The 27,622-nt window shown below is 35.7% G+C and overlaps 1 protein-coding gene across 2 annotated transcripts in view; it reads right to left on the minus strand.

Moving 5' to 3' along the window:
* The window catches only part of STARD13 (StAR related lipid transfer domain containing 13), a 499,956-nt gene that overhangs the window by 374,825 nt on the left and 97,509 nt on the right, over nt 1-27,622 (minus strand). The window contains exon 1 of one of the 2 annotated variants that reach the window (XM_059996020.1): nt 9,074-9,163. The exons of the other annotated variant lie outside the window; for it this stretch is intronic. The gene's annotated coding sequence lies outside the window, so the exon portion shown is untranslated. Of the gene's footprint in view, nt 1-9,073; nt 9,164-27,622 lie in introns of those variants that run through there. 2 annotated transcript variants of the gene reach the window in all.

A 27,622-nucleotide genomic window follows, 5' to 3' on the forward strand; every position in this document is an offset into this window, starting at 1 on the left:
CAGGTAGACTTTTGAATTCAACATTTTTGAAAAGGTCTCTTGTTTTTCAATTACTTAATTTAGTCATGTAATCTCTGTATTAAAGATGTTTGAAACTGGATGTTTTATGTTTTTTTCATGCATTTTTCATACCTGTATTTTGTGATCATGTACAATATTATGCAGGAGAAAAAGAATATTTTCTTTTCTAATATATATACACAGAATTCACCATTGAAACATTGTTAAAAATGGTTATAGAACAAATGTACATGCTCTTTGGATATATTTACCTTCTTAATCTAGTCACTAAGTGCCTACTATAAGCACCATGAAGGTAGGATTTGGGTCTGTTTTAACATTATTTTATAAAAAATTAATTTTCTTCTATTATTCCATAAGTTATGGCCCTCTACCATGCAAACTATTCATTACAAATGAAGCATTAACCTCAAAGATAGATAGTAAACTAAAATGAACTGTTTTCTTGATGAGAGAAGCATCATCCTTTTCTCATCTAATAACTTTTCCAAATTCTGGACAAAATATAAGGAGAAGCAAAAATGAGTTTTCATTATTGTATATAAATCTCAATGACCAGCCAAAAATTTTTTAAAAAGTAATAAAAGAACTGGAAATTTTAACCCCAAGTCTTCCTTTTAAGGTTGATATTGCTGACTTAAAAGTAGCGTAGGATAGATGATTAAATATTTAGTCATGATAATGATTAAATACTGATGATTTAAAAGCAATTTAGGAAGAGTTACATGAAATTATTTTTGCACTATAACAATTTCAAATTAATACACTTATGTAAAAGATAAGTTGCATTTTAAGTTTTATCACAGAAAATCTCAGGCAATCAATTAAGGATATAATCTTTTTTAGAGATTTAAAATTAAAGCTTTGAGAACTAGATAAAAAAGAAAATGCCAATTTATTATTTTGATTTTTAAAATAACTCAATTATATGGTAAAAGGATATAACAAAGGTGTTCTCCAAAGTGTGTGTGTGTGGGGGGGGTAGTTCTTAGAATATATGAGTTGTTTTGTACTAATGTCAACTTTACTTTGAACATATAAAACTTATATTCTTTTTCGTATCACAAAAACTGAAGTAAATATGTTCCATCCCTCAAAATGACTATTTGTGTTTTAGGGATAAAGGGAATTTTGCACCCTAATTTATGGTTTCTTATTTCTCTACAATAACCCCATTCAGGGAAATGAAGGGCACATTTGTTTTACTGATCCCATCTAAGCACATTATAAAAGGCAAAATGACTGCAGAAAATCTATACTTAAACTATTGGAATGTAACAGGGCTGAGAAACCCCTTATAGAACACACAGAGGTCAGATCTGACACTCCAGCTTGACCTCATCAGGATCTGGAATAAGAGCATTTAGTGATTTTTAAGACATTAATAGAGCAGGGTTATGGGAAAGCTACTCTATATTTGACATTTCATTTTTTTGTGTGCATGTAAGTGAATTGAATGTATGACTGTTCCAGAAGAAATACAAATAAGTTTACCCCATTATAGAATAGATACAATTAAAAAATGCAAACCCCAGTGATAAATTAGAGAACTGCAAACTCAAACATGGAAAACAAAATGGTGCAGCAAGATAGAAATGGTGAATAAGATGCCTACACCACACTGTCATTACTTCTTTGCACATGTATTTTTAAAGCAAGGAGATTAAGAAATTTAATCAGTGTGACATAATTTGGATCATTTTATGGTCAGTACTATGAGAATTTTTTTTAATCTGTTCCAAGCTACATTTGTTTATTTTCTTTTCTAATATATATACACAGAATTCACTGTTAAAACGTTGTTAAAAATGGTTATAGAACAAAGGTACATGCTCTTTGGATATATTTACCTTCTTAATCTAGTCACTAAGTGCCTACTATAAGCACCATGAAGGTAGGATTTGGGTCTGTTTTAACATTATTTTATAAAAACTTAATTTTCTTCCATTATTCCGTAAGTTATGGCCCTCTACCATGCAAACTATTGATTACAAATGAAGCATTAACCCCAAAGATAGATAGTAAACTAAAATGAACTGTTTTCTTGATGAAAGAAGACATCATCCTTTTCTCATCTAATAACTTTTCCAAATTCTGGACAAAATATAAGGAGAAGCAAAAATGAGTTTTCATTATTGTATATAAATTTGAATGACCAGCCAAAAATTTTTTAAAAAGTAATAAAAGAACTGGAAATTTTAGCCCCAAGTCTTCCTTTGAATGTTGATATTGCTGACTTAAAAGCAGTATAGGATAGATGATTAAATATTTAATCATGATAATGATTAAATACTGATGATTTAAAAGCAATTTAGGAAGAGATACATGAAATTATTTTGAACTACAACAATTTCAAATTAATACACTTATGTAAAAAAGTACTACCTTTATTAGCATCACTGAGATTCTCAGATTAAGGACTTTCATTTCTGCCAATGATGGACTTAAAAAAAAAAAAAATCAGACCCACCCTCTAAACTGTGAACTAGAAAAGCTGAGTAAAAATACAAAAAGGATCTTTTTTATGGCATCTTGAGAGGACAAGATCCTGAAAAGAAGGTGCAGAGAAGTCTGCCCATCTTCAACTCTGTTTTTCACCTTGACTCATTTGCCAATTTGGAAGCTGTTCCAGAGGCTGAGAAGTCACTCAGAAAATGGCAACTAAGAAGCAGGGAAGCCAAGAAGAGCTTTTCAGGAGTCCCATGGCTCTGAGAAAATAAAAATTGGACTTCAGGGGCAACTAGGGAAGAAGAGCCTTTGAAAACACCTCAGGATTTCAGTTGGGACAGAAAAAGGGCCACCCTAGGAGTAAGAATGAACCTGAAATAGACTAGACCTAACAGACTGAAAACCATATAGGCTCAGGTGTTCTGCTCTGACCCTAGTTTCCTAACAGAAGGAAAAGTTAAATCCTTTATGGAAGTAAAAAATATCACTCAGAGCTTAATTTTTTCATAAACAAAGACAGGATTCCGTTAAGAATTTCTGGGCATACCAGGAAACAGGAATAAGAAAAAGGCAACAGAAACAAGATCCACAGATGACCTAAATATTGGAGTTATTAGGCACAGACTCCAGAATTTCACTAGAGAACTAGAATCTATAAAGAAGAATCAAACACAAATTCTAAAGCTGAAAAATACAATTCAACAAACTGAAAATTTAATTTAAAATTATATTCATATTAAAATAAAATAAAAATTAAAAAATTATTTACAATGAAAGACATGAAATACTTAAGAATAAATTTATATGCTTGTATGCTGAAAATTACAAAGACAATTAAAGACCAAAATAAATAAAGAGATGAAGAGATATGCCATGATCATAGACTGGAAAATTCAATATTCTTAAAATGTCAATTCCTCCCGAACTGATCAATAGATTCAACAGAATTCCAACCAAAATCCCAGCAGGCTTTTTTAGAAACTGAGATGCCAATTCTAAAATTTATATTAAAATGCAAAAAACTTAGAATGGCCAAGGCGGTATTGAGAAAAAAACAAGTTGGATAAGTTAGCATATGGATATACATATACTTATCAATGGAACTGAATAGAGATTCAGAAAATCAGCTGATTTTCGACCAAGGTGCAAAGGTAATCCAGTGGAGGAAAGGAGAATCTTTTCAACAAATGCTGCTGGAATAACTGAATTCTTACTTTGAAAAGTAACAGTATCAACTCCTGTTGTTATACCATACAGAAAAATTAACCTTCAATGGATCATAAGCCTAAATATAATATACTGTGAATAGTAAAAAGATAGTAAGAGGAGTTTATTTACAGCTTTATGCTACGGAACTTTAACATTTGGACAATATGTACAAATTCCTAGAAAAATATAATGTACAAAAACTTTTCTTCAAAAGACATTATTAAGAAAATGAAAGGCCACAAACTGGGAGAAAAATATTCACAACACACATTTTGACAAAAAAACACATATACAGGGGAAGGGGAAATGGAGAGGTATTATTCAAAGGGTACAAAGTTGGCTAGACAAAAATCACTAAGTCTTAGAGATCTACTGTACAGCACAGTCCCTACCGTTAACAATGCTCATTGTATAAAAATTTGCTACGAGGGTAGAGCTTATGTTAAGTGTTTTTATCGTAAAATAATAATAAATAATGAAGGCAGGAGGAAACTTTTGGAGGTGATGGATATGTTTATGACATATGTTGTGGTGACAGTTTTGTAGGTGTATACTTAACTCCAAACTCATCAAGTTGTATATGTAAATATGTACAGCTTTTGTTTGTCAATCATACCTCAATAAAGAAAAATGGTGTGTACCTAGTATGTAAATAACTCCTACATCTCAATTATAAGGAAACAAACTCAATTTTAAAAATGAGCAATATCAAACATTTAGAGAAGAGCTAACACCTATCCTTCTCAAACTCTTCCAAAATATAGCAGAGGGAGGAACACTCCCAAACTCATTCTACGAGGCCACCATCACCCTGATACCAAAACCAGACAAGGATGTCACAAAGAAAGAAAACTACAGGCCAATATCACTGATGAACATAGATGCAAAAATCCTCAACAAAATACTAGCAAACAGAATCCAACAGCACATCAAAAGGATCATACACCATGATCAAGTGGGGTTTATTCCAGGAATGCAAGGATTCTTCAATATAAGCAAATCAATCAATGTGATACACCATATTAACAAATTGAAGGAGAAAAACCATATGGTCAACTCAATAGATGCAGAAAAAGCTTTCGACAAAATTCAACACCCATTTATGATAAAAACCCTCCAGAAAGTAGGCATAGAGGGAACTTTCCTCAACATAACAAAGGCCATATATGACAAACCCACAGCCAACATCGTCCTCAGTGGTGAAAAACTGAAAGCATTTCCAGTAAGATCAGGAACAAGACAAGGTTGCCCACTCTCACCACTCTTATTCAACATAGTTTTGGAAGTTTTAGCCACAGCAATCAGAGAACAAAAGGAAATAAAAGGAATCCAAATCAGGAAAGAAGAAGTAAAGCTGTCACTGTTTGCAGATGACATGATGCTATACATAGAGAATCCTAAAGATGCTACCAGAAAACTACTAGAGTTAATCAATGAATTTGGTAAAGTAGCAGGATACAAAATTAATGCACAGAAATCTCTGGCATTCCTATACACTAATGATGAAAAATCTGAAAGTGAACTCAAGAAAACACTCCCATTTACCATTGCAACAAAAAGAATAAAATATCTAGGAATAAACCTACCTAAGGAGACAAAAGACCTGTATGCAAAAAATTATAAGACACTGGTGAAAGAAATTAAAGATGATACAAATAGATAGAGAGATATACCATGTTCTTGGATTGGAAGAATCAACATTGTGAAAATGACTCTGCTACCCAAAGCAACCTACAGATTCAATGAAATCCCTATCAAACTACCACTGGCATTTTTCACAGAACTAGAACAAAAAATTTCACAGTTTGTATGGAAACACAAAAGACCCCGAATAGCCAAAGCACTCTTGAGAAGGAGAAACAGAGATGGAGGAATCAGGCTCCCTGACTTCAGACTATACTACAAAGCTACAGTAATCAAGACAGTATGGTACTGGCACAAAAACAGAAAGGTACATCAATGGAACAGGATAGAAAGCCCAGAGATAAACCCATGCACATATGGTAACCTTATCTTTGATAAAGGAGGCAGGAATGTACAGTGCAGAAAGGACAGCCTCTTCAATAAGTGGTGCTGGGAAAATTGGACAGGTACATGTAAAAGTATAAGATTAGATCACTCCCTAACACCATACACAAAAATAAGCTCAAAATGGATTAAAGACCTAAATGTAAGGCCAGAAACTACCAAACTCTTACTGGAAAACGTAGGCAGAACACTCTATGACATAAATCACAGCAAGATCCTTTTTGACCCACCTCCTAGAGAAATGGAAATAAAAACAAAAAGAAACAAATGGGACCTAATGAAACTTAAAAGCTTTTGCACAGAAAAGGAAACCATAAACAAGACCAAAAGACAACCCTCAGAATGGGCAAAAATATTTGCAAATGAAGCAACTGACAAAGGATTATCTCCAAAACATACAAGCAACTCATGCAGCTCAATATCAAAAAAACAAACAACCTAATCCAAAAATGGGCAGAAGACCTAAATAGACATTCCTCTGAAGAAGATATACAGATTGCCAACAAACACATGAAAGAATGCTCAACATCATTAATCATCAGAGAAGTGCAAATGAAAACTACAATGAGGTATCATCTCACATCAGTCAAAATGGCCATCATCAAAAAATCTACAAAGAATAAATGCTGGAGAGGGTGTGGAGAAAAGCGAACCCGCTTGCACCATTGGGGGGAATGTAAATTGATACAGCCACTATGGAGAACAGTATGGAGGTTCCTTAAAAAACTACAAATAAAACTACCATATGACCCAGCAATCCCACTACTGGGCATATACCCTGAGAAAACCATAATTCAAAAAGAGTCATGTACCAAAATGTTTACTGCAGCTCTATTTACAATAGCCAGGAGATGGAAACAACCTAAGTGTCCATCATCGGATGAATGGATAAAGAAGATGTGGCACATATATACAATGGAATATTACTCAGCCATAAAAAGAAATGAAATTGAGCTATTTGTAATGAGGTGGATGGACCTAGAGTCTGTCATACAGAGTGAAGTAAGTCAGAAAGAGAAAGACAAATACCGTATGCTAACACATATATATGGAATTTAAGAAAAAAAACATGTCATGAAGAACCTAGGGGTAAGACAGGAATAAAGACACAGACCTACTAGAGAATGGACTTGAGGATATGGGGAGGGGGAAGGGTAAGCTGTGACAAAGTGAGAGAGTGGCATGGACATATATACACTACCAAACGTAAAATAGATAGCTAGTGGGAAGCAGCCACATCGCACAGGGAGATCAACTTGGTGCTTTGTGACCACCGAGAGGGGTGGGATAGGGAGGGTGGGAGGGAGGGAGACGCAAGAGGGAAGAGATATGGGAACATATGTATATGTATAACTGATTCACTTTGTTATAAAGCAGAAACTAACACACAATTGTAAAGCAATTATACTCCAATAAAGATGTAAAAAAAAAAAATGGGCAAAAGTTTTGAACATACTTCACAAAAATGAAATATCACTATATACCCAACTCAAATGGCTCAAACTAAAGACAGACAATACCAACTGTTGCCATCTGACAGAAAGACCAATCACCCTTTTAATCTAGAGGAAAGCCAATTAAAGACGCAGATGCAAGTAGACTAGATGGTGAGAAGATGAGAGAATTCTTGGCTAAGCTCACAATTTTTTCCAATAAAAGCTCACAATTCTTTTTCCAATAAAGGATGAGGCAAAGTCATTGGTTGAGGAGGAAACTGGGGATTCCAAGAGGGAACACAAATAATGCAATAACTGGTTTAAAGAGACCAAAATGACTACAGAAAAGAGTAGGATGACTGGACTGTGTGAGAGACCATTTGGGTGACAGCACGTTAGTCCACCCAGTTGTTAAGCTGCTGGGTGTAAGCACAGAAAAGATAAATGCATGAGTTCATTTATGATCCGGGTTTTGCCAGGCAAGTAGTAGAACTCAGGGACAAAGAGTTGAGGGGATTTGCAGGGAAGTGACTTTAATATCACTATTTGTGAATATATACAAATAGAAATAATTAAGTAAATAAATAATTCTTCACACTGTGATGCACTATCCTAGTGTAAGTTACTAGCATAATGGTGACAAAAGCACTCCCTCCATTTAAGGTTGGTCGTATGAGGTACAGGGAAGACAGGAATGTATAGAAAGTTAAAATAAGCAGCTAAATGCAATATATCCAAAACTGAACCATCGAATGATGAACTTATTCCTTATTCTACACATTCAGTTTGATGTCTAAAATCTATACTTCCTCACCGTCTTCCTAATCAGGCTTTCTGCATCTATTACAGCTTTAGCTCTGACCTTTTCTTTCACGTGTTTCCTAATATCTTCCATCACTTCCCACGCCCCCATCTTGTCTCCTGCTCACACTATTTGTGATGTCTTCAATGATCCTTCGATATTGCCCAATTTTTAAAAAAATTTTTTCTGGTTTTTCACATAAACATAATACAATGGCACTCCTCAACCGGCAGTAGCTTTCTTTGTAACACCTACTACCAAAACCATCAAAAAGTTTTATCCAAAAACCATAAAATGCCCTTATTTGGCTATGCCAGACAATCTAACTTCCTTGTATACCCCAGTCCCCCTCTGTTTCTCTCAGTATAACTGCTCAAAAATCTCTATTCCTCTCGCTCTGGCTTGCAAAAGTCCTTACTTTTTATGTAGGCCGCAGACTGGACAAAACTCTGAAATACAAAGATAAAAGTCTCTACCAAGGCTGAAAAAATTTCTTGGGAGAATTGAGTACCTTGCAGCTGACACTTTTAGAATTAGTCTAAAATTAAAACTGGGTGGGTACAGTTTCACACAGATTTTATTTTTCCAACCTACTTGGTTTCCATGCTGCATCTAAAAACAAAACACAGCCAGTGCACTCTCACGAGTTTACTACGGTCCGCCTATTAAAAGTGGTTTGCGTCTATCTTGTAAAAATGGAAAAGGGGCAGAATTTACCTTTCAAACGCTTCGCACAAGCGGCCTTCCTTTAGTTAAAATTTGAGAAAGACCAAGATCACACCATAAAACACAGAACATAAAATGTTTCTGACAAAACCCGAAAAATAAAGCTAATTAACTCCTTAAATTCTTAAGAGAAGCGCTGCTAAAAAGCCAAAAGACAAGCTTCTTTACATAATTAAAAAGCGTCTTTAGGTTCCACACGAGCAGTGTATTTGCCTGCCTTCCCTTTTCCTAGTGACACCCCTCCCGCCTCAGGACCGATGCTTAAAGACACAGTGGATGGATCGAGCCGGTTCAGGAAGAGATTTAGAGGGGAAGACTGGGTCCATCCCAGCACGGGAACCGCGCCCAGCAGGCATCTGGATCGCTTAGTACTCAAGAGGGAAAATACAGCTCGAGTTTTTACCTCATATACCATTAATTTTCCACAAAGATTTCCAGAAACCTGATTCACAGCCAGAAAGCCAAACACTGTGGGCGGGAAGCGGCGGGGGGGAAACAACCTACTACGGCACCACTACCGCCTTGCAGGGCCAGCAAACGTGCAGAGACAGACGTACGCGCCAGCGGCGCCTACGTCCTCACAATGCGCAAGCGCACGGCGAGGCCCCGCCCCTCCGCGCCTCCGGCGAGGCGCGCGCACCAGAAACCATCCCCCCGCTGGCGCCGCCCGGGGCCTCCGCCCCATGACCCGAAGGTCGCCGTTCGGTTCCGGTTTTAGTCCCGCCCTCACGCAGGAACCCTCTGGAAGTCTTATATCCGGGACCAGAGGCTGGCGCCAGCGCGCATTTCCGGCGACGGACGCGAAGGAAAGGATCCGGTGACGCCTCTTCCCGTCTCACTTGCCGCACAGGCTCCGGCTCTCGGTGCGGCAGCGCCATCTGGTGCCGAGTCCCTTGCTGCCCGCAGAGGGGCCGCGCGTCTTTCTTTCGGAACCTTCCAGAGAAAACGGGGCCCGGGTTTTCGTCTCTCCCGCCCTCGGGAAGGAGAGCCCGAGTCTCCGCCCTAACGAGTTCCCGCGTTGGAGGTACTTTGCAGGACTTTGAAGCGGAAGCTGCTTGTATGTGTTGGTTATAAATAGCCAAGATGGAGAGGAAACAGTTCTTTCTCTAGTTTTAAGTCCAGAAAAACAAAAGAAAACGTTTTTTTGTTTGTTTCCTCATGCCTTGTTCCTGAGGTCCTCTCAGTCATCCCCTCAGCCATGAATTCCTTAATCTGTCGAGACATGGGTCCACCGTTTCTCTCCTGGATGGGAAGATTGGCACAGGCTCTGTGGCTTAGATTGGTCTTTGCTGTAAGAGCTTTTGTTTCTTTTCGCTTATTAAAGCAGTGTTGTAAAAAACATGCAGCGTATGTGTTTGGAGCCAGTGGCGGAGCGGGGAATTTAGTGGATAGTTTGCTATAAAAACAGGCTAAGATTTAGGAAGGGTAGCCTCAGGGACACTCAGGATGAATGTAGATTTTGTTGCGTGGCATATTTCTATTAGACTAACCAGAGAAGAAAAGTCATTTCTCCCAAGTCAGCAAAGTCAACGTAAATTCTCCCTGGATGATGAATTTTTGCTCGATTTTCCTGGAAGGCCGAAGCCCTGATGATATTAGGTAGCTAGCATTGGATTGTTCTTAACTGCTTTATTGGGATGATGCTTTCACTGAGCATCAGAGTACTAGTGAAAGTTAATGAAGTAAGTTTCCTTTAGACTTCAGCGCCTACTGACTTGACTGCTCCACGAGGCGTTTCTCTTACAGCGGTGGTTCTCAAACGTGAGCACGCATCAGACGTCCCTGGAAAACTTAGTAAGACAGATTGGGCTTAACCCGAAGTTTTTAATTTGGAAGGTCAGGGGGTAGAGGTGTATAATTATAGCTATGGTAAGCTCTCCGCTGATGCTTAAGTTGTTGGTACTAGGATCACACGTGCAATAATTTAGAGTTCAGGATTGCTTTGTCAATAATGCTCTTGCAGTTGGTTACTAATGATAGGGAAGCTGGAGAAATCCATTGTTGGGAAGTTATGAACCGAGGATTAAAACCAGATAGTTCTACATAAATGAATATTCACACACTAAAGCGACTACTACACATAAACGTGTTCTGTATATTATCATGTGATAGAGGGTGCTGTGACACCAGGTATACTAAATATTTCAATTATTTTGCTGTCATTTTTGTCCTTCGCATTAGCTGTTAAAAGGCAGTAAAAGGGAAATGACTAGACTTAAGGACAGAATTGTTATAACCTAACATTCTCATTTTGCTTTTTGGTAGACACCAGGCTTTTCCGAAGTCCTTTTGCATCTCCCCAAATTCCTTTGTTTCTCCAAATCCTCTACTAATCGCACTCCACCTACACCGTGCCATTTACAAATGTACACAGTGTTTTCATTTGAAAAAATAGTCATCTCATCTTTAAAAATGGCTTACTTAATCTTTTCTGCAGGCCTTTTCTCTTAGATTAATTCTGTCAAATCCTGACTATGGCACTGCATTTATTGACAGTGAGAAAAATGCACTGCACACTAGAAGTTTTATCCTTACACCTAATTGAAATACAGATATTTTGGGATAGGTTTGGTATGTTCCTAACTGAAATTATTCCTAAAACTGGTAAAAAAAAAAAAAAAAAAAGTTCAGAATGTTTGCTTTGATGTAACTGACCTTATTATAAAAAAATAAGTGATATACCCTCGATTTGTAAATTAATATATCTAAAGACCAATGAAGACAACTGAAATGCTGCTTTTGCAATAACTCAGTAAAGTTTCTATGAGTGAAAAGCAATTTTGATAATGTCATTGAAGTGAGTAAAGGAATGAATTCATTGTGAACTTTGAGGAATGAATCCATATTCTCTAGAATTAAAGTAATTTATCACAATTACATCAGATCAATGAGATGGTACCTTATATGATTTTATAAAATTAGATTTTAATCAATTTCTGTATATTTTAGCTTCATCCACTAGATTGTTCATTTCTAGCTCTGTGTCAGACACTGGGTTCCCTAAATCAGTTGTGTTCTAAAGTGGATTCATGGGCTTTGAGAGTCCTTAAGGAACAATGCAAAGCTCATTGTTTGCACTTACATACGAATGAGCCCAATTTCGTAGACCAATTATTGCTAACAACTAAAGCCTTCTTAGAAGTAACCTACCGAATGAGTTATTCAGCCTTACTAGATTTGATATTCATAGACTAAAATTATTGCATTACCACAAATAACTGAGGATTCTAATTCAGTACTCTATTGAGCTTTGTGGTTCCACCAACTCCTGACAAACTCTTGCTGTATATGAACACATGCAGGCGGTTGGAATTCCCATAATGCTCAAGGTTACTTTCCTGCCAGTGTATCATCAGTGTTATATTTGAGATGTTAACTATTCTTAATTATTGCTGTTCTTCCACATTACCTTTTAAAAATTATGTGAGGTTTTATATTTATGAATTGTTTTATACTTTTGTAATTGCCAGTTATCATTTGGCTGCAATTTTTTACTTCTCAGTTTTTAAAAGTCATTATTATTCCGTTCACTGGACTTCAGTTTTTTTCTTTTCCCTTCTAACATGAATGAATCTCCATTAGAAAAAAAATGGTTGAGAACACCTAAAACCATGATAGTGCCCTAAGAATCTGAGTACTTTGTATCTGAGTAATTATAAACAGTTTAAACCAAGGTAAGAAAGGCATATGCTTTGTGTTTCATTTTAAATGAAACTTGTTACAAATCCCCTCATGATGAACGGAGGTGTGATGTAAAACACACTACTCATTAGAAATGCTACCTGTTTTATTTTGGGGAGCATTATTAAACAACCCTACTTTGTTGACTAAATGTAGTTAGTAATTTATGGTATTTATTTATTATGGCTATTAACATCACCACTTATCTTGGCTAATTTTGTCCTTAAGCATTATGTGAGATAATGTAGTTTACTTTCAATCAAGGATTGGTGGAGTTTGATACAGTAATTAGATTAGAACTCCAGTGTCAGATTTGCTTTCAAATGTATTTTCTATTCATTAATTTTGGCTTCCATTTGCTTACTTTTTAACCTTCCCTCCTATTTTCTAAAAACGTAGTTTGTAAATGGATATGTAGTGAACATCTGTGGAAAGAAGTATTTCTCCGAGGAGAAATTTCAAAATAAGTTGATTCAGCTCTTATAGTGTCTTAACTGTTATAGGCATCTTTTTTTTTTTTTTTTTGGCCGAGCGGCTTGTGAGATCTTAGTTCCCCAACTAGGGATTGAAACTGGGCCCTGGCAGTGAACATGCCAACTCCTAACCACTGGACCACCAGGGAATTCCCTAGACATCTTTTTATCAGTGTTATTTTTGCTACAATCAATGGACTTATTAATACTTTTCGTTTTAGCCAAACAATACTGGTATTCACGTTTTGACTTGGTATTGGGATCAATTTTTCTGTTTTTTGTACACTGGCAATATATAATCTTTTTGTCAGTCACTGGCAGTTGAATCTCTATAGCCTTAATACTGCCTTTTTATGGTGTTGGAGATACTGTTCTCAGACTTTCTAATCTGTTGGCTTGTTATGCTTTAAATCTCATTCAAACTGCCTGTCATTTCTGTTAAGTTATTCTTTGGAAGTAAGTTTGAATTAACCCGCTGTACTCATTTTAATGGCTCTTCTCCCCAGTGGTAAGCCACATTTATTATTGTGTTGTTAAAATAGTATCATTTCATGTTTGCAACCAATTTATTTATTTATTTAATTTTTAAAAAAAAATTATTTAATTGTTGGCTGCATTGGGTCTTCATTGCTGCGTGCGGGCTTTCTCTAGTTGCAGCGAGCAGGGGCTACTCTTTGTTGCGGTGTGCGGGCTTCTCATTGCGGTGGCTTCTCTTGTAGTAGAGCACGCGCTCTAGGCATGCGGGCTTCAGTAGTTGTAGCACGCGGGCTCAGTAGTTGTGGCTCGTGGGCTCTAGAGCTCAGTTGTGGTGTACGGGCTTAGTTGTTCCGTGGCATGTGGGATCTTCCTGGACCAGGGATCGAACTCGTGTCCCCTGCATTGGCAAGCAGATTCTCAACCACTGCACCTCTAGGGAAGCCCTGCAATCAATTTAAATAGACTAACACACTGCATGTGTTCCAGTAATAATTGATATAATTTGATATATGGATGAATTAAATTAACTCCTAAACTGGTAAGAGTACTGATTCAGACCATAATTGTTGTTGGTAGTAGTACATTTAAAACTCTTGACATTTGATATAGATAAAATATTTTAGTATCTAAGCTTACCATTACTAGTTGAGCAATGCCAATTATTTATTTATTTTTTTAACATCCTTATTGGAGTATAATTGCTTTACAATGTTGTGTTAGTTGCTGCTATATAACAAAGTGAATCAGCTATATGTATACATATATCCCCATATGTATGTGGATATATGTATACATATATTGGGTATCTCCTCCCTCTTGCATCTGCCTCCCACCCTCCCTATCCCACCCCTTTAGGTGGACACAAAGCACCGAGCTGAACTACCTGTGCTATAGCAATGACAATTATAATACAGATAGTTTGGAAAAAGTAAAAATATAAGGATATTTTTATATGACTTTTAAATATTACCACAAAAGTAGCCATTTCCCGGGAGGTCTTTTTCAGCGGTTATGCTATACTGTATTATGAACCTTTAAGCATTGATCAGTATTAATTAGAATTATTGATCAGAATTAGTCATTAACACCACTGAACTAACTGTGTCTACCTCTTCTTCAGTAGCCCTGATGTTTTGGTCATATAGTTGTAGCCATTGTATCGACCCTACTGCCTTAAGTGGGCTTCCATTCCAGATGGAAGTCAGTCCCATTAAGCAAATTTCTGTTGAACACTTTGTGTTGAGTATAGTGATGTCTTCCTTCCTAGCTACAGTTCCTGTTGTACAAAATTCTACATATGTGTATTTATGTACTTGTGCTTTTCCCACAAATGTGAAATTTTAGGATACGATATTTGTAAGCATATGCGTGATTTTTCTTGAGCATATTTTTAAAAATTACAACAAAACATGGGATCTTGGCAAGAGAAAAAGGAGGTAAAATATATAGAAGAGAGGTGTACGTAGATATTTTTCTAATGAAGTGTGGGAAAAATATAGGAAACCAAAGGAAAGAAACTGAGACATGTGAAAGCTTCAGAGTAACAGTAGTGTTCTACTGTGGTTGTTTGTACACTGGCATTAAGTTCTCTTACACATAAAACTATGCATTAGGAAGGGTTTCAAGAACATGTCACAGAATACTGGCATTTTCTCCTTCAATTAATCTAAGTTACGTAAAGTAACTGACTCATAAAATTGTGAAACACTGATCATTTGGTGGAGATCCAAGGAAAAATGCTTCTTAAAATGCATATTTATAACAAAGCAAAAACACATTCATAAGCATCTTGAGAAAATTGATGGGCTAAGGAAATCCCAAATAGTTTTTAGGAAGAGGAGTTGTTATTGAACGAGGCCAATTATTACTATTTAAAAGTACTTAAAATGGGGCTTTCCTGGTGGTGCAGTGGTTAAGAATCCACCTGCCAATGCAGGGGACATGGGTTCAAGCCCTGGTCCGGGAGGGAAGATCCCATGCCGCATAGCAACCAAGCCCATGCGCCACAACTACTGAGCCCACATGCCACAACCACTGAAGCCTGTGCACCTAGACCCCATGCTCCGCAACAAGAGAAGCCACTGTAATGAGAAGCCCACGCACTGCAACAAAGAGGAGCTCCTGCTTGCCACAAGTAGAGAAAGCCCATGCACAGCAATGAAGACCCAATGCAGCCAAAAATAAATAAGTAAATAAATTTATAAAAAATAAAATAAAAGTAGTTAAAATGCCATTAGTTCATTTATTTAATGAGCTGTTTGTCATTATTTTAGATTCACTTATAGCGACAGTCCCCTAACTGTGCTTTAGCTATAAGGCCTTAAATACTTCATTCCTGCTTTCTTTTACAGTAACAGGTTTTGGGAATATAACTGTTATGTTGATAAGTAATGCTAGGTGAAGGAATAAAGTTAAAACAACTCCAATACTTGAGGAAAACAGTTATAAATACTAAGAGTATTTATAGCAATGCCCCAAATATAATATGCCCAAAGAGTATTTTATATAAAAAGAATTGCATTTCTTCTATTTGAAATGAGTAAAATATACATGCATCAAAATAAATTCGAGGTAGAACAAAGTAATACATATAAAGAAAAGCAAAACCAAAAATCCGAAGAAGATGCAGATGAATATCCAATCTTTGGATAGGAGGAAAGGACCTTTTTTAAATCACAAAAGCAATCAGAAATCAAAGGAAAAAACAGTTGATAATTCTTGTTACATAAAAATTTTTAAGTTTGTAAAAGTTGTAAAGTTTGTTAAAAATTTAAAGAGTAAATAAATTAGAGAAAATATTTGGCCTTAGTATGTCAATATATTAAAAAAAAAACAAACCCTGATATAATTCAGAAAGGAACTTAAGCAGATTTTTTTTAAAGGAATTATACATAAAAGCTTTACTTTTCTCACTTCCCAAATGTTTTAAAAATTAATTTTTAATTCTGGCAAAGATGCAGTGGGTATAAGGTTGCCATATGTAATAAATAAAAATAGGAAGCCCAGTTAGATTTAAATTTCACATAAGCAACAAATATGCAATGTTTGGGGCATATTTATATTAAAAGCTTATTTTCTGTTTATCTGAAATTCAGATTTAACTGGCAGCTTATATTTTCTCTGGCAGTCCTAAGCATGGACTCCCTCATGTAGCTGGTCGGAGTTCACATTTTACTAAACTTTTTGGAAAGTAATGTGTCATTAATACACCAAGAACCCTAAAAATAGTTATGACTTTTGACTTACTAGTTTTAATTCTGGTAAATTAGATCAAGGAAATAGTCGGTTGACTAGAAAGATATGGGTATGAGGAGCTGTATTTGTAATAGAAAATTAAGAACAAATACATAAGGGGATAGGTTACATAAACATATCTTTGCAATACGGTATTAAGCAATCCTTAAAAATGAGGTTGAAGAAGAGTGTTGACTTGGAAAGATAAGTAAAAATCATATTACAAAATGGTATAATAGGTGTCCTTTTTCCAAATATATAGAAATAAATCTTAATGTATATACTTCCAAATCGTAACAGTCCCTGAGTATGGGTGATGGGATCATGGCTAATTTTATTTTATTTTTCCTTTTGTTGTACTTGTGCTTTCTGATTTCTGTATAATGAGATGAATTATGTAAGAGTTATAAAAACTTATAAATTGCTTACATCTGTACACTAAAAAGTCTCTTGGAGTGGATGTATAATGAAACAAAATCCAGTGGTTTACTACTTACAAGAGATGCATCTAAAAATTATTCAGAAAAATCACAAATGAAACAATGAGCATACTTGTATCAAACTAAGTAAAGCATCATATTAATATCATATTAAGTAGAACTTATAGCAGAAAGCAATGCATAGGATAATTTTAAAATACTGCAATACGAAGATATACCATAGAGAAAAAATAATGACAGCCAGGGGAAGGAAGACTTTTGGAAGTAGAATATGGAATTGAGAAAAAGAGGACATGGCAGACTCCAGAAAACTGACTAAAGAATTTGGAAGAGTTTCTTAATGTGGAACCATTGGTTGAAAAAAATCCAAATGTACAAGGTCCATCACTTCTTAAAAGTAGAACACTGCATAGAAAGCTTTTTGACACAACATAGTTTCATGAAAAGGACTAAAGCTATTGCTGTGGAGTAGACTGGTGAGGAAAATGTGATGTCTGAACCACAATGTAATGCTCTGAATGTTTGGCATATAGGTGGGGTTTTGCAAAATCAGGCCTCACGAAATAGCAGAGATATGTAGCTAGCAGACTTAATACTGGAAAAAAGTGGTACATTTTGGTTAACTAAACCAATTGTAAGTTTGTAATAAGTCTTTTATTTAAAAATTCCAGGAATGCTTAAAAAGATTATAGTCTTGTGCTATACAATAATACTAACTTAGAGAATTCAACAAGGTTCGTTGTTTTAATATACATCTTACTATACAACTGTTAGTCTGTCTTCAATTACACAAAAAAGAAATGATGATACTAAATGATGATTTTAAAAACATAATTAAAATGGTAGATACTGCAATAAATTTTCCAAAGCAGAAAAAATTAACATTCTCATACAATGAAATAGCCAGTAAATCTCAAAATGTAAACCCCAGCATGGCTTCAGCATCACTTGGGAACTTGTTAGAAATACAAATTCTAGAACCCTACCTCGAACCTACTAAATCAGAAACTCTGAGGGTAGAGCCCATGTTTTAAAATTTAAAACTCAGTGTTTTAGCAAGTTCTCCAAGCTATCTTGATGGATGTTAAAGTCTGAAAACCACAAAATTAGGTAAGATAATGAAAGTTTAAACAAAAATCCAAGCTTCTTGGAATTAAAAAATAACCATAGTGTCTAAGAGGAAACGAATACAGAAACAGATTCCTCTGAATGTTATCAAATATTGTGAAACTCCTCTGTGCAAAAAGATAATGTGCTAGACACTTGAGGATTATTAATGAACAAAGGGGTAGAAATACAGCCCTCACTGAGTTTTCATTTTAATGGAATTATGCAATGCTGCTATAGCTAGATTTTTTATTCTATGGGCAAGACTTTTATTAAATAATTTAGAAAATGAAAAAGAAGAAAGCAAAAGGAAGACTACAGTGAAGATAAAAGCAATATAGTAAATGCATTATAAAATAGGAAAAAAAAGTGAAGAAATCACAAAATAGTAAATGTGGAAAGTCCAGTAAAAATTAGAAGTGATGGAGGTGTTATAACATGTAGAAAACATGTTAAATATGTACATATAAGTTATCACTATCAAATTTGAATATCATGAAGAGGATGATTTCTAGGAAAATCAAAGCTACTTAAAAAAATCTAATGCTATTCTACCAATAAGAGAAAAATAATTTTTTTTAAGTTACCCAGTTAATTACTTCCCCCAAAAGGCTCCAGTTCTAAATGGTACTGGTGAAATCTTTTATCCTTAAGAGGAACAGATAGATCCATATATAGAACATAGAGAAAAGCGTAGAAAGCTATCCAGTTCATTCTTCTAAGCAAATATAATCATCCTACCAAACCCTTGGAAAAAAGCATGAAAATTATACATCACTTTCACTTATGATTATGCATATGAATAATATAATATTAGCACATAGATTTAATAGTATATTAAAAGAATAATTTACCATGGCCCAAGAGGGTCTGTTCTTTGAATATGAGTGTGACAGTTTGCATTACTTACTTTTCACAAATATTCATTCTCCCTTCCCCACACTACTGAAGGAGTATATTTTTATACCTCATTGATGCTGTGCTTGACCATGTGACTTGCTTTGGCCAGTGGAATCTGAATGATTGTCAGATTTGCCATTTTCAAGCACAAGCATTAAGAACAATTCCATGATTTATCTCAATCCGTCTTTTCTCCTCTGTTATGATTACTGTTGTTCCTTCAGCCTGGACACAGGAGGAAAACAGTGGAGCTGATCTACAGTCAACCTGCAGGCTGTAACATAGCTTGCAGTCTACAGCCTTGATGTAACATGTTTGTGTTACAAAGATTTGGGGGTTTTTTGGTTATTGCAGTGGAAGCTAATATAATAAGGATGCTTCAATATCAAGAAATGTGTTGATACCATATTGTATCAATAGGTAAAATAAGAAAATCATGTACTGTTTTATCCATTATATTTACAAAATCATTTAGTGAAATTCCATACTTAAATGTTTTTTGAAAAGCATAACTTAGAAGACTAATTCCTTCACGTTAAGATGCGTATTTCAAACCAATGCCCATTTTAACCTTATTTAAAAGTAAAATACTAAGTCATTCCTTTTAAAACTGTGATAAATAGGGAATTCTCCTCTCACCAATTTTTACACTGAAGTGTTCTGCAAATTCTAGAGAAGGTAGTAGGAATGTAGTGGAGGAGAGAAAGTATTATTAACAGAGGATATGCTGGTTTAACTAGGAAGTTGCAATGACTCACTGAAGACTCTGTTATGATGCCCGTTGGGAGACCACAGCCTGAAAGGATAGAGTTCTTTTTTACATGATATGTAAATGCTTTAAATCAGAGACCAGGACTTCCCTGGTGGTGCAGTGGTTAAGAATCTGCCTGCCAATGTAGAGAACATGGGTTTGACCCCTGGTCCGGGAAGATCCCACATGCTGTGGAGCAACTAAGCCCATGTACCATAACCACTGAGCCCGCGCGCCTAGAGCCCGTGCTCCACAACAAGAGAAGCTACCACAATGAGAAGCTGGCGTGCCGCAGCAAAGAGTAGCCCCCGCTCAGCACAACTAGAGAAAGCCCGTGCGTAGCAACGAAGACCCAGCGCAGCCAAAAATAAGTAAACAAAAAAATTAATTAATTAAATAAAAATCAAAGACCATTACATGGTGCTGTGTCCCTCATAGTCTACGTGGTTCTAGAAATTAAGAAGTGAATGTGTAATAACTCACTTGCAGAATTTTTGCTTTCCATACCACAGCTTTGAGCACTTCTGGTTTAGAGTTCTTAGTCCCCACGCACGGAATGCTTCCATCAGGGACACAACAATGATTCCATTTAATTGGAAGATGATACTTCCGACTAGCAATTTGGGACTCCTATGTCACTGAACCAACACAGAAAGAAAAAAAAAAAGATGCAGTGATTAATCTATGTTACAATGTAAAAATTGGGTTGGAGGCAAAAAGAACTATGTTTGGATCCTAGGAGATTCTCAGGGGGCACATCTTATTACTTCCATGCCCAATAGTAAAGGTAAATGTAAAACTATAGCAGCCAAAAAAGGCGGAACAATTGAGGAGGCACACCCTTCAGGAATGAAGGTTGGGTCACTCAGGTAAAGGGCTCAGAGCAGTCAAGGTTTTGGCTGAGGGTAAGGGAAAGATGAAATGGGTAAAGAAGAAATCCATAGATACCGTCTACAACTGTGACACTAATTACAGAAATGAGTATCTTTGCATATTTTCTTCTTGCTATATGCATGTGTTTATATATACTAACCATTTTCTTCTGTCTCATTTTTATTTTTATATACAAGCTGCTGGAAACAACTTTATAATTTAGTCTTTGGCTAACAGAATATTCAGTGAAACTGTGACTAAATTTGAGGATTTATTACTATAGCCTGTGATGGACACATTAACTGTTTGGACTATGTATGTATCTTTCATTTTGGGGAAAGAGGGAGAGTTTTTATACTTGTAAGGTGGATAGCTATATCATGTTAGTTGGAAATGTATTTTGTTGCTATATAGGAATTAAATGTGTATAGAAAGTTGCATATGGAAATGAATGACCAAAGGAATGAAATGTGCCCGTTATCAATATATTGCCTCTCAGTTCCAAATTTCCCTTCCTTTCCTCTTCTATGAACATGGATTTGGGACCTTTAAACTTTTTTTTTTTTTTTCCCTTTGCCAGCTGTCAATAAAGCTTGTCAGCAGAGGGTACTGGAAAGGCATTGTAGGAAGAAGGGGTTTTCCCTCCTGGTTCCAGTGCGCCCACTTGGTAGATTCATGTTGCCTGTGTGGCTTCTCCAGCTCCCAGCTTTTGCAGTACAGGCAGCTATTCCAGCACCCAGCTCCTGAACTACATGACAGTCAGCAGTGCCCACTGGCTAGCAGCTACCCCCTCCCTGGCAATTCCCATTGGGTAATTTTGTATTAGAGTGTCTCCAAGGATATACTTCCCTATGAAAAGATGTTGCCAGCACCCTAGTGGGGGATTTCCAGCAAGTTTTGCTGGTGCAGCTCCACAGTGACTTCTCTGTCATTCAGTGAGCCATGGTCATGCCCACTTCAAGAAGGTCTGAATCTCAGATGGGAGGGAGGGGGTCCTTCCTTAGGTACACCATCTCAGCTCTAGGGATAGTGGCTTCTCCTTATATCTCCAATTCTGTAGTTTTTAAGAGGTTTTGTTTTATTTATTTATTTATTTATTTTTGCGGTACGCGGGCCTCTCACTGTTGTGGCCTCTCCTGTTGCGGAGCACAGGCTCCGGACGCACAGGCTCAGTGGCCATGGCTCACGGACCCAGCCACTCCGCGGCACGCGGGATCTTCCTGGACCAGGGCACAAACCCGTGTCCCCTGCATCGGCAAGGGGACTCTCAACCACTGCGCCACCAGGGAAGCCTGTTTTATTTTTTTACTAGTCAATTCTTCATTCTTTGAATACTCAGCTGTATGTTATAATTCTTTATATTAAATCTGTTCAAATTGTATATGGTTTCTCTCTCTTGGTGGTATGAATTCTGAAGAATAGAAAGAAAAATGAACAAAGTCTCAGAGACCTGTAGGACACGTGAGCATACAAACATGTATATATCAGGAGCCTTAGAAAGAGAGGAGAGAGATAGAAGAATGTGTGAGGTAAGAAAATTTGTGAAGAAAAGACCCCGAACTTTCCAAATTTGATGGAAAATTTTAATCTATGTATCTAAGAAGCTCAATGAGCTTTAAAGAGTATTAACCAAAAGAAATCCATACCAAGATACATTAGAGTCAAACTGTTGAAAGCCAAAAACAAAGAGAGCATCTTGAATCCAGCAAGAGAAAAATGACCCATCATATACAGTGCAACCACAATAAAATTAAGAGCTGACTTCTCATCAGAAATAGGGGCCAGAAAGCAGCAGGATGACATATTCAAAGAAAAAACTGTCAACCAAGAATTCAACATTCAGCAAAACTACACTTCAAAAAAATGAAAAAAGAATAAAGAAATTCTCAGAGAAACACAGAGAATTTGTTGTTAGCAGATTTGCCTTACAAGAAATACTAAAGAAAATCTTCAGGCTGAACAGAAATGACAGCAGATGGAACTTGAATCCACATGAACAAATAAAGAACAATGGAAAAAGTAATTATGTTAAAAGACATGGAGGGACCTTAAATGCATATTACTGAATGAAAGAAGCCAATCTGAAAAGGCTCCATACTGTATGATTCCAACTATATGACATTCTAGAAAAGGCAAAATATGGAGATTGTCAAAAGATCAGTGATTGCAGGGAGGCTGGAGAGAGATTAATAGGCAGAGCACAGAATGATTTTTGAGAGTGAAAATACTATGTGTGATATTTTAATGATGGATGCGTGTCATTATACATTGGTCCAAACCCACAGAATGTACAACACCAAGAGTGAACCCTAAGGTAAACTATGGACATTGGGTGATGTGTTGTGTCAGTGTAGGTTCATCCTTGGTAACATATGTACCATTCTGGTGAGTGATGTTGATAATGGGGCAGGCCCTCTATGCCTATGTGAGAGCAGGGGGTATGTGGGAAATCTCTGTACCTCCTTCTCAAATTTGGGTTGTAAGCCTAAAACTTCCATAATACAAAGTCTTGTGGGAAAAAAGGTAATTACAGAGGTAAATATAAAGGACTATATAAATACTTGTTTTTTGTTTTTTATTAACTGATTTAAAAGACAGTTGCATAAGATAATAAAACTGTGTTATTGGGCTTATATACAGATAAGATATGTGACAATAATAACATGAAGGGGGAGGAAATGGAGCTATATTGGAGCAAAACTTCTATATTTTTCAGGCATTAAATTAGTATTAATCTGAAGTAGATTGTGATTACTTACAGTAGATTGTACTAAATTAGATTATTGTAATGCCAAGAACAACCACTAAGACAACTTTAAACTCCCCCCTCCAAAAGGAATTAAAGTGGTACACTAAAAAAATCTATTTGCCATAAAAGAAGACAGTAAAAGAAAAACAGAAGGCACAAAAGTCTTGAGACATATGGAAAACAAATACCAAAGTAGCAGAAGTCCAACTAATCAATATTTTCATTGCATGTAAATAGGTTAAGTCCTTCAATCAAAAGGCGGAGATTGTCAGACTGCATTAAAACAAACCAAAACAAGATCTAACTATATGCTGTCTACAAGAGACAGGTTTTAAATTCAAAGATACAAGTAGACTGGAAGTTAAAATCCTGGAAAACGATATACCACACAGACAGTAACCATAAAAGAGCTGGAGTAAATATTCTAATATCAGAAAAAAAATATACTTTAAGACAAAAAAACACTTGTGACAAAGAGGGACATTTCATAATGAGAAAATGGTCAGTTCAAGAGGAAAATAGAATGGTTATGAATGGCATACATACTCAACATATATCCCCAAGTACAGGAGTCAATAAATGACAGAATTAAAGAGAGAAATAGACAATAATAGTTGGAGACTTCAACGATCTAGTCTCAATAATTGATAACACAACTAGATGGAAAATCATCAAGAAAATCTTTTATATCACTTAACATTTAATGCTGTCAGCCAACTTGACCTGACATTTATAGAACACTCTAGCAGTGAAATGAAAGCAAGATGCATGTTTTTTCCAAGTGTATGTGGGTGTTCTCCAAAATAGAGCACATGCTAGACCATAAAACATTTCAGTATGTTTAAAAGAACTACAATTATAAAAAGTAAGTTCTCCAACTGTAACAGAAACAAATAAGAAATCACCAACAAAAAGGGAAATCTTTTTGTGGTGACAGAAATGTTCTAAGAGTGGATTGTGGTGCTGGTTGAACAGCACCACAATTTATTTTAAAAATAATGTAATTTATTTTAAAAAAATCATTGAATTGTATACTTAAAATATAAATTATACTTCAGTAAACCTGTTTAAAAATTAATGAAAGGAGAGTCGCAGTCACCATAGCAACAAGAGTATAAATTTTTAGAATACCTTTAATGAGAAGTATTTGTGGCCTATTTGAATAAAAAATGATAGAGCTTTGAGAGAATTAGAAGTAGAAATTATGCTTCTGTATATCAAAAATAATGCTTCAAGGAAGTCAGCTACTTCCAAATTATTTTATAGATTTAATGCAATTCCAGTGAAAATCATAATGAAATTTTGATTTGGTTTGCTTTTCAACTTGGCACAATCATCCTAAAGTTCATCTGGGAATGTTAAATACACATAAAAAACGTACAGAATATTTTGAAAGAAAGAGAAATGAGTTATACAAGATATACTAGACATTGAACCATATTTTAAAACTATGATGTCTAAAATACTGTAATGCTGATATAGGAATAGAACAATAATTGAATGAAATATCCAAGGAATATAACATTTTACATATCTTAGTACATATTAAAAGACTAAATTACAACATAATTTGCAATGAATAATTCGGTAATTTTTATTGAAATAAATAGTTGAATTTAGCCTTGCAGTTATACTCTTGGGACTCTCTTTTATGGAAGTAACCCTAAAATGGGGTAGGGCAAAAATATTAATTGTAGCTTTATTCATAATTATATAAAATTTGAAACAACCTAAACACTGAGTAGGAGATTAGTTAAGATAACCATAGTTAGTTTACAACTCACAAGTAGGAATATTATGGTGTTATTAAAATGATTATAACTAGTATGTCATAAGGGATAATGCTTGTGAATTTTATGTTAAGTGAAATATAGGAAGTAAAATCACATAAATGGTGTGATTCTGACTACAGAAACATAAAGATAACTGTAAAGGGAATAATAGGAAATACATATACCAATATGTTAATTGTAATTATGTGTTTTATTGTAGTCTGAGTAGAATTTTTTATATTTATAATTTACAATTATAAAAATGAGCATTTTCATTAATTTTTTCAAGAATTATATCAATATTTTAAAAATTCATAGTCAATTTATTTTTCAAAATTCATAGGAAATTTTTTTGAAAAAGATTTCTATTATAATACAACCAGGATCTTATTATTAAGATCCTGGTTGTATTATACTGAAGGTTTGGTGAACATGCCAAGTGCTTATTTCTTTCATGAGCTTGTGAGTTTCAGTTATATCTTCTCTACACTTTCAAGTATCCAGCTCAAAGAATGGTAGTAGATGTTTAACCATATTTTAAAGGTGCAGTAATTATATAGTGTAATACTGATATAGCAATAGATAACATTAATTAAATATACAGGAAATGTAAATTCTTTTAGCCTCTGAATTTGGCAGTGAATCTCAAAATTCTGTTTGTATCAAAATTGTCTGACCCCAACCTAGTAGATTCTAAGTGCAATACAGTTCTGCTATGTATTTCTTAAAGGTAGTGGTTATAAGGCAGCAATTCTCCAACTTCACCCTGTATCAGAATCACAGAGGGCTTGTGATTCCTTCAGTTACTGTTTGTGTGACCTTAGGCAAGTTACCTAATTCTCTGTGTACCCAATTCTCTGTGTCTCAGGATCCTCCTCTGGAGAGGAACTGAGGATAATAATAGTACCTTCTTCATGGGGTTGTGATAATTATGTGCATTAATATATGTAACTTGCCTGTACCACATATAGTTAGTACTGAATTAATATCTGCTATCATTATGCTAATGATCTTATTACAAAGGAAATAAGTATGTAACATTTATCAAGGATTTGTTATGTGTTAGGAATTCTATTAGACACATTAAAGATATAAATGCATTATCTCATTTGTTCTTCATATCTGCCCAATAAGTTAGAAGTTGTCATACTCATTTTACAGCTGGGAGAAGTGAGGTCCAGAAAGATTGAGCTGGCTGGATATGACTGAGAAGAAAAGCCTTGGGGTTGCAAATTCCCCAGAGAGAAAGTTAAGTCATGTGCCAGTAAATGTTGGGATTAGGATGGAAAATGTGTGGTTTATTATAAAGACCGTCCTGTTAGTTTGTAAATTTTAAGTGTGCAAATTTTAAAAGTGCACCTGGGTTTTTCTGGATTCATGTTAGGATATTTTGATGTAGTAGGTCTGGAATGGGGCCCAGGAATCTTCAGTTGCAACAAGAGCCGCAGGGGATTCTGAGCTTGTGGTCTGAGGACCACAGTTTGAGAGACTAGCTAATGTTCTGAAGTAACTATGGAAAGATATTGTGAAGTAATCACAGAAGATTTTAAAATGTGCTTAAGGTCATATATAGCAAGCTAGTACCTGAACTGAAACTACTATCTAGGTACCCTAACACTTAATCCATTGCTCTTTTTCAATCCAGAGACCTCAGACCTAGGCTTTCTCTGAGCCCAGAATCCAGTCAGCTGAGCCTCAGCAAAGCTGCTGTAGGGGAGAAGCCTTGTTTATTTTAAAGTGGAGCCCAGACCAGCTGAGAAGCTGGATGGCTCTAATTGTCTGCATAAACTTTTCTCGTGAAGTTTCTCGAAAAGAAAAGAGTTACCCTGTTAGATATAAACCTCTTTTCTTATGAAATTTTGTTGTAATTGGAAGAACTGTTTTTGCTACAAATTTCAATGCCCTGGTTAAATTCTCACGAAGTTCTAGTGCTGTTCTGAAATATTTTCTAAGTTGTTGATCATCCTAAACAACTGTTCCTCTTCAGTCCTACCCACGCATAGCCAGATGTTTCTAGAGGATGGTGAGCTAATGGAAAGAGCAAAACTTTGCAGTCAGAAAATATTGGTTGTGTCTTGTCATGCTGTTTACCAGCTAAGGGACTCTGGGAAAATCCCTGATCCTCTCCATACTTTAGTATCTTCACTTAAAAACTTGAGAGAAAGGTACTAGTGCTTAATATCAGAATTCGGGTAAAAGGATTTTGCTGATTGCTCTGTGATATTCAATCTTTAGTTAGTATTAGGTTCATTTTTATAGTCTGATGCTACCATATTCATTTCTGAAGCCCCAGATTTGGGCATAATCATGTTTCTTCCTCAGAAACATATGTGACACAACAGTGGCTGTGGAGCTTTCTCAGACACAGGTTTCTTAACTGGTGAGGCAAGAACTGCTGAAAGTAATAACAAATGAAGGTTAATGCTGTTTTATTTGCTGTTAAGACTGGCATTTTGCACAATGTAATGGACTCTCAGTGTATCAGATTTCTTGTA

The sequence above is a fragment of the Delphinus delphis genome, chromosome 18 (genome assembly GCF_949987515.2).
Source record: "Delphinus delphis chromosome 18, mDelDel1.2, whole genome shotgun sequence".
Classification (NCBI taxonomy): Eukaryota; Metazoa; Chordata; class Mammalia; order Artiodactyla; family Delphinidae; genus Delphinus; species Delphinus delphis.